This window comes from Papio anubis, chromosome 8 (assembly GCF_008728515.1).
Source record: "Papio anubis isolate 15944 chromosome 8, Panubis1.0, whole genome shotgun sequence".
NCBI classification, from domain to species: Eukaryota; Metazoa; Chordata; class Mammalia; order Primates; family Cercopithecidae; genus Papio; species Papio anubis.
Window position 1 is genome coordinate 84,074,779 of NC_044983.1, and position 7,977 is coordinate 84,082,755.

The following is a 7,977-nucleotide window of genomic DNA, read 5'->3' on the forward strand; positions in this document are numbered from 1 at the left end:
TTAATGCTTAAAAAATTTAAATAGTTTGCCACTGATTTCATGCCTGTTAATGGCAACCCTAGCTCTAGGTCTTCAAGGTCCACTTTGGACTAAATCCAGGTTCCCAGATGCTGTACATTTGGCTCATGATTTTCTGTATTTTAAATAATTACTTATATTTTGTTTTAGCCTTAGTTTCCCAATCTCCCTCTCCCCCATACACCTCAATTGTAATTGAGTTGCAGACAGAACTAAATCAATAGCTCCTGGAAACTGTAACCTCCACCTACCCATGTTAACAAGTTATTTTCCTCTTATCCACAACTGCAGGTAGTGATAAATGTGTAGTTCAATTGACTACTTTATATCCCCAGCTTAAATTCATAATGGAACTGTCAGTCAATAAGACAGTATTTGGTGGTCACATTCTAACTGAAAAATGTATTTCCTGACTGCCTGTCAGTATGTCCCAAAAGATAATGTTTTAAATCCTGAATGTGTGGTACATGTCTTTAATAGCATACAATTAGTAACCTAATCAAAGATTTCTATAGTGATATTTTTCCCTAGTCTAATATTTTTTATGATGTGAATACTGATTCATAGCAACCAGGCTGTGTAGGAAATCACTTCCAATAAGTAGTCAAGGTGGTTGCCCTATTAAAGCACTTGCTATTTCTCAGAAAGCACAGAAGATAGGTTTTTAGGGTATGGAAGAAAGATTTTTAGAATTAAACCCAGAAAAAATAGCATTTCTGAATATCATTTACAATTATTAGAATAAATGAAATTAAGCTGAAAGGGATATTAACTTATCTTCCTGGGTTCTCAAGTGTAATGGAAAGAGGACAACAGCCAAAGACATACAAAAAGAATTGTATCTGGCTTGCTTTGCCTACTGCTATGCTGCACATTTTGTATTTCAATAACAATTTTTAATTAAGAAATTTCAACTGTTGTAAGTATGCTTAACAACTAACATATTCATATAACCTCTAAATGGAATAAGTCTCTGTTAAGAGGTAATGAACTTGAATATTAACACAATTCTGATAAAAAATATGGAAATGTATTTAAATTGAAATTATGTTGGCATTATGTTAATGTAAAATGGTAACTCTCATCTAGTTTGGGGCTATTTTAAGAAGTATATTAAAATGTATTTTAATATTTCACTAAACTCATGGAAATAGGAGGCATTTCAAACTGTAATTTGATAATATTCTTAATAATATTTAATACATAAAAAATTAAAAATAACTTGTGATCTTCTTTGTCATTTGTAGTATCTGGAGCAAAGATTCACTGAGTGCAAAATATGTTTCTCAAATGTTACATATTGATGCATTTTTGTAAGTTTTCATCTATATTGTATCATCCTGACCTGTCTCTGACCAAGGTGTATCATATATTACAAGTACGCTAAATTTTTCGCTTGGTAACTTTATTCCAACCCTTGCCTCATCCATTAATTAATTCATTCATTTATTATTAATCTCAATCACTTAAATAACTCACAATCTGGTTCAGAAAGTAGACAATTAGGTAATTAAAATACTGCAGTTACCTCTAGAAGAACTTGCCCATCCCATGGCTTCCTTCTCAGTAAACTGATCACCACTGACATGGAATGCTGAAACTGGCCACTGAAGCCGGGTTGTTCTAGGTGAATCACTCCTTTATGTACAGTCTTGAAGACAAGTGCCTCCTGATATTTTAAAATCATTTTTTAAATATTTAAAATATTTTAAAAAGGCACAAATTATTGTGCCTTTTATGTGTACTATATAAGCAGAACCTTGATGTAATTTCCAGATTGTTAACCTGTAACAAATTTTATTACAGAAGAAAAATGAGTGAATTTTATTATAATTTTAATATATTCATCAGCATATAAAAAACTTACATATGTTCTTCCTGAATCTAAAATAAAAGTTGAAATTGTATGGGAAAAAAAAAAAATGACAAGGTCACCAGGCAGGCAACGGAGGAAAAGTCAAGGGAGGGAAGGAACAATACATTTAAAGGCACTGGGGGAATAAAAATGTGTGTATGGGACTACGGGACATGACAGTTGATGTAGGATCCTACAATGGTTCCTGGAACAGAAAAATGACATTTGTGGGCTGGGCGCGGTGGCTCAAGCCTGTAATTCCAGCACTTTGGGAGGCCGAGGCAGATGGATCACAAGGTCAGGAGATCGAGACCATCCTGACTAACACGGTGAAACCCTGTCTCTACTAAAAAATACAAAGAAGTTAGCTGGGCATAGTGGTGGGCACCTGTAGTCCCAGCTACTCAGGAGGCTGAGGCAGGAGAATGGCGTGAACCTGGGAGGCAGAGCTTGCAGTGAGCCGAGATTGCACCACTGCACTCCAGCTTGGGTGACAGAATGAGACTTCATCTCAAAAACAAAAACAGAAAACAAAACAAAACAAAATGACATTTATGGAAAACCTATTGTGAAATCCTAATGAATTCTGTTTTAATAGTGTGTGTGTGTGTATATATACATATATATATGTGAAATCCTAATGAATTCTGTTTTAATAGTGTGTATATATACACACACACAATTATATATTCTATATATTTATGTGTATGTTTATGTATTTATGTATATGTTTCTGAAATAGACTATATGTGTTGCACATAGCTGACATTTACTCTATTTCAGAAATATATTTTTGAATAATTTTTTTAAAACAACATGTTTCCTCCTCTGACCTGACTTTTGTTTTAACCTCTATTCCTCTTGTTCACTAGTTTAACTAACAAAATATTAGAAGATCCTAGTTTTCTTACATAGAGATTTCTTTTTAATAGAATATTCTTTTTCAGATAAATTGCCTTTCTTCCTAAGACACTGCTAAAAATACAGAAAAAGAATATAATTCCCAACTGATGTATATTTACTGACAAAGCATGCTATTTGAATTCAGATAGAAGTATGTTTGAATTTCATACATATTGTTTTGCCTCTAGTCACTTCTGAATTCCAGAATCCTCATCAGTAGAACTGATGCACTTACCTAACTGGCATCCTGTGAGGAATAAGCCAAGTTATACACATGACTATACCTATCCAGTGTCCAGCACATGGTACAATCTTAATAAATGAAAACATCTTTTCTTTTTCCATTTGTTATCTACTTGTTACTAGTCTCTAAATTCATGGCACATTTATTGAATAAATTATTCTCTATGTCCTTTTGGACACATTAGTTGACCTCGTTGCTCTCTGTTTCCTCACCTACTCAATAGAGAAATGGAATCAGATATATTCTAAGTTTCCTTCTATCTCAAAAATGATTTTAAGAACAGGGATATAAATAAGATTCACTCAGAGAGAGAATATAACTAATGCCTTGGAATAAGAAATTTCTGGTTTTGAATATATAATCGAGCACTTGCTAACTGTGAGACTTTGGATTAATGGCTAATATTGTGAAGGTTCAGGTTTTTTCCTCAATAACACAGAGATAATAATATTGTCTATCTTAGAAATTTCACTTGAAGATTCAATGGCATATGAGGATTCAAGGGATTTTCAATAAATAATAACAATTATATGATGTTAATGTTATAATCATTTTAATTTACCATTACCATGTCATCATTACCACACTACCACTTTAATGTTGCAAAAGAGAGCGTTGGAAAAAATTTAAGTTTACTATAGTTTTAGCAAAATTATTTTCTAGGATATTTATATATTCTAATTTTCAGGAACTGTGAACCATAAAGTAAATATTTATTTTATTTTAATACTTAATTTGGGGCAATATTGATCTAAGAATATATTTAACCTTTTTATTTATTGAAGAAGAAATTGTTGAACATCTAAAATTTTCTAGACTTTGGAGCTGCAGCATTGGAGAGAAAAATTTTATCTTTGTCCTCATAGGGTTTACAGTCTAGTAAGAGAATTGGGTGATGTAATCCGTATTAGCTTTTGCAATATAAAAAAATCCATTCTATGATTACAGATTTAAGACAATAAACAGTTACCATTGTGTCTCAGGATTCTATGGATTAGCTAGGAAATTATTTTTTTTTTGCTCTGAATTAATTTGGCTAGAGATGAGTAAGATGAACTCACTGAAATATCTAGAAGTTTGATGGGGGCCTGTGGGTACACAACATAATTGCCTGGGCTCTTACATATTCTAGCGATTGTAAAATTCCTGTAAACAAAGATAGAGCAAGCCCCAAGTGTCAGCAATTTGCAAATGCCTACTTACATAATGTTTGTAATTACTTCATTGGCCAAAGCAAATGACTGGGACAAACCCAGTGCCAGTATGGGGGTAGACCACTCAATCTATCACATGGTCTATTGACATGTAATTCAAAGCTGGGATTGTTGTTGTTGTTGTTGTTGTTGTTTTGGAGGACAAGGAGAATGGACTAGAAGAGGCAATGTGAGCACAGAGGACACTTTGAAGCCCAATGTCTGAGGTTGTTTAAGAAAAAAATAGTTACCTTCTCATGGGTCTGGAGTGATGCAGAGTCATCAGGGCAGAGTCAGATTTTAGTTTGAACAAGAAAGAGAGAGGGACTTCCCAAACAGATGGACAAAAACCTGCAGGGAATAGGAGATTTGGATAAGAATTGACAATGATTTCCTGAGGGTCTTGGGAGTTGAGGGGATATGCTAGATGAGATCAGATTAGGAGATTAGAGGCCAGGTAATCAGGGTAACCTGAATTTTCAGGTTCATTAGGAGACCAATGTATTCCTTGCTTAGGAGGTATCAAATGGAATGTTGTGTTTTTCCATACCTAGTTCTAAACAAATAAAGTTATTAAAGGACCAAACTTCTAGATATTTCAGTGAGTTCATCTTACACACCTCTAGCGAAATTAATCCTGAGCAAAAACTTGAGTTGTTTCAAGTTTGTCAGAAATTTAGTGGCCCTAACTGAAGGCTTTTTCATGACAAATAACAAATAGATGTTGTTGAGCCCAACTGTATGTAGATGTGTAGACTATCTTATCTGATAGAGTGTTAGTTTTTAGTCCTAAACAAGCACAGCCACCACAGACTCCTCACCTTTCTAGCATTTAAAAAGCTCACCCTTTCCCCCTCATTAACCTACTCAATGCCTTTCATCTTCTAATGTGTGTTCACTTGACTGACAAGTAAGTAAACTCAACATTGCTGAAAGTGCTCCATTTTCTGGAGTATGTACCCTGGCTGTTGGTCTCAGTCGAGAAAGAAGAATTCAGGGCATGGACACACATGAGGAGTGAGTTTAGGAGTGCAAAGTTTAATAGAAAAAGAAAAGAGAGAGAAAAAGCTTCCTCATGCTGAGAAAACAGGTCACCCAAAAGAGGGTCTCCAATTTACCAGGGAACACAATCGGTTTTGTACAGAGGCTTGAGGAGGCAGTGATTGATTTACATAGGGCTCAGGGGATTGGGTTGACCAGCTGTGCTATTTACCTAGCCCTGGAAAAGACTGGCTCTCCCACCCTAGACTTCTATTATGCAAATATGGCCTCCACCTGGCGGCAGCCATAATGCCTGTACACATGGTTCTACCTGGAGGCTGGGATGATACCCATAAACACGGTGACAAGGAAAAGAGGGCAGGAGATGCCATATTGAATGTACCTGGCTTCCAGGTACAGCTGCCAGTATTTACATATAAAAGTTCCTACTTTGCATGTCTGTGCCTGACTTGTCAGGCTGCTTTCTGTTAGGAAATAGTTTGGGGGCTGCTTTTTATGAAATGAAAATTCCACTGAGAAGTTTCACCCTTTCTAGCTGCCTAAAAATTATTTCTTAATAACTCCTGTATTATTGTCTTTTTATTATTTATTTATTTATTTATTTAAGACGGAGTCTTGCTCTGTTGCCCAGGCTGGAGTGCATAGCCTGATCTTGGCTCACTGCAGCCTGCACCTCCCAGGTTCAAATGATTTTCAAGTCTCAGCCTCCTGAGTAGCTGAGATTGCAGGCGCGGGCCACCACACCCATGCAATTTTTGTATTTTTAGTAGAGATGGGCTTTCAATGTGTTGTCCAGGCTGGTCTTGAACTCCTGACCTCAAGTGATCCGCTTGCCTCAGCAACCCGAAGTGCTGAGATTACAGGCATGAGCCACCATGCCCAGCCTGTCTTTTTAGTTTTTAAAGAGGATCTGAAGATCTTGGGTTTTTTGTTTTTGTTTTTATTTTTGATAAGAGCCTATGAAGACTAATGCTGGTGATTGTAGTACAAATGATGGTGGTGACTCAGTGAGTATTGTGAGTGGGGTTGGGGAGGGGAATATTGGGGACAGAGAGGGACACTTTCCAGGAGCATGTAGAGTTCTGCCAAGGATATGTGAGGGCAAGATGGAAAGATCTATCATATCCAGACCTCTAGACCTCACATCTAACATCCAGAGCACAAAGATACAATTTTTATAAAGAGTAACATGCTTGTTGTGATTAACAAAATGTTCTATATAGCCAGATATTTTGTGAATAGGTGAAGTGGAAATTTTCCCAATTTACTTATCTCTACATTGAGACATAGATTTCTAAATATTCTTACCTTACTTTGTTAATTAAATCCAGATTTATCATCTATGAATAAGTCTAAATTTATTCTCTATGAATCTATCTAAAATTCCTTAAATTTATTTACTTACATGAACTACTTGTTACTGCTCTGTATATATAGATGACTTGCAATTTAACAATTTTATTGTTATTTTTAAGTAAATCTCAGTAAATTCTCCTGACGTTAGTAGACTAAAATTTGGGAATAAGTTTATGTCTACCCCATCCATAAACTTCGTGATTTTAAAAGTTGTTATCTTATTTCTCAGCTTTTATCTTTACAGTTTAAGGAGCTCTCATTTGTAGTCTGTTATTATCCAGAAGCCTCTCTGTATCCTTGATCAAGAGTAGAAAGGTTAAGCTTCACTTTCTAAATCAGAACCTGAAGGAACTTGATAAGAAACAGCCAAAGTCAGGGATCATTAATCACTATCATGCAAGAAAAATTGAGAAAAGTATCAAGAAATGCAGCATTGTCATTTGGGGCCCTACTTTCTTTTTTTTCCATTCTAATTTTCTTTCAAAATATGAACAACATACATTAAGATAATTAAATTTAAAAAATCTTGAGTTACTAAAGGCTTATGATAAAAATTTGTATTTGAAATGATATAATCTCAAAATAGCACTTTTTAATAAAATGTTATTTTATAACATTTTATAATAAATTTGGAGTTAAATTATTCTTCAGGCTAAATAGAGTCAAACAAAGATGTGAAAATATGGAATTTTCTTGTATTCCTCTCTATCTCTTCCTATTGCTTCCCATCTGCATCCCCCAACTGACAAAAAACATATCAACCATCAAATTACATGTAGTATTTGTATGATATTTTTCATAACTAGGTTATGAGAGAAAAATCTTTAAAATTCATTTTTATAAATATTTTTATGGAAGTAAGTTATGAGTTATAAGGGGGTCTGCGATCAGATAGGGATGAGATTGTTTTGTGGGTCAAAAAAGGAAAGGAAGAGAGAGACAGAGATAGTGTTAGAGAGAAAGAGCAAGAGGGAGAGCAAAGGAGAAAGATTTAAAGAGGTTCTTAAGGGAAATAGCACCTATGCTGGATATATTGTTCTGAGAGATTTAGGCAATGGGAGATTATGCATGGGTGGTTGTTGATAGTTACGGGTGTGGAGCTCATCCAAGCAGAGTGTTGGAAATGAGAATAGGAAAAAAGTATATAGGAATAATTTTAGAAGCTCTAAATCAGCGGTCCCCCACCTTTTTGGCACCAGGGAGTGGTTTTGTGGAAGACAAATTTTCCATGGATAGCAGGGGGAAGATAGTTTTGGTTTTGGGATGAACCTGTCCCACCACACATCATCAGGCATTAGATTCTCATAAGAAGCATGCAGCCTAGAACCCTTACATGCACTGTTCACGATGAGAATCTAATGCTGCTGCTGATCTGACAGGAGGTGGAACTTAGTTAGTAGTGCTCC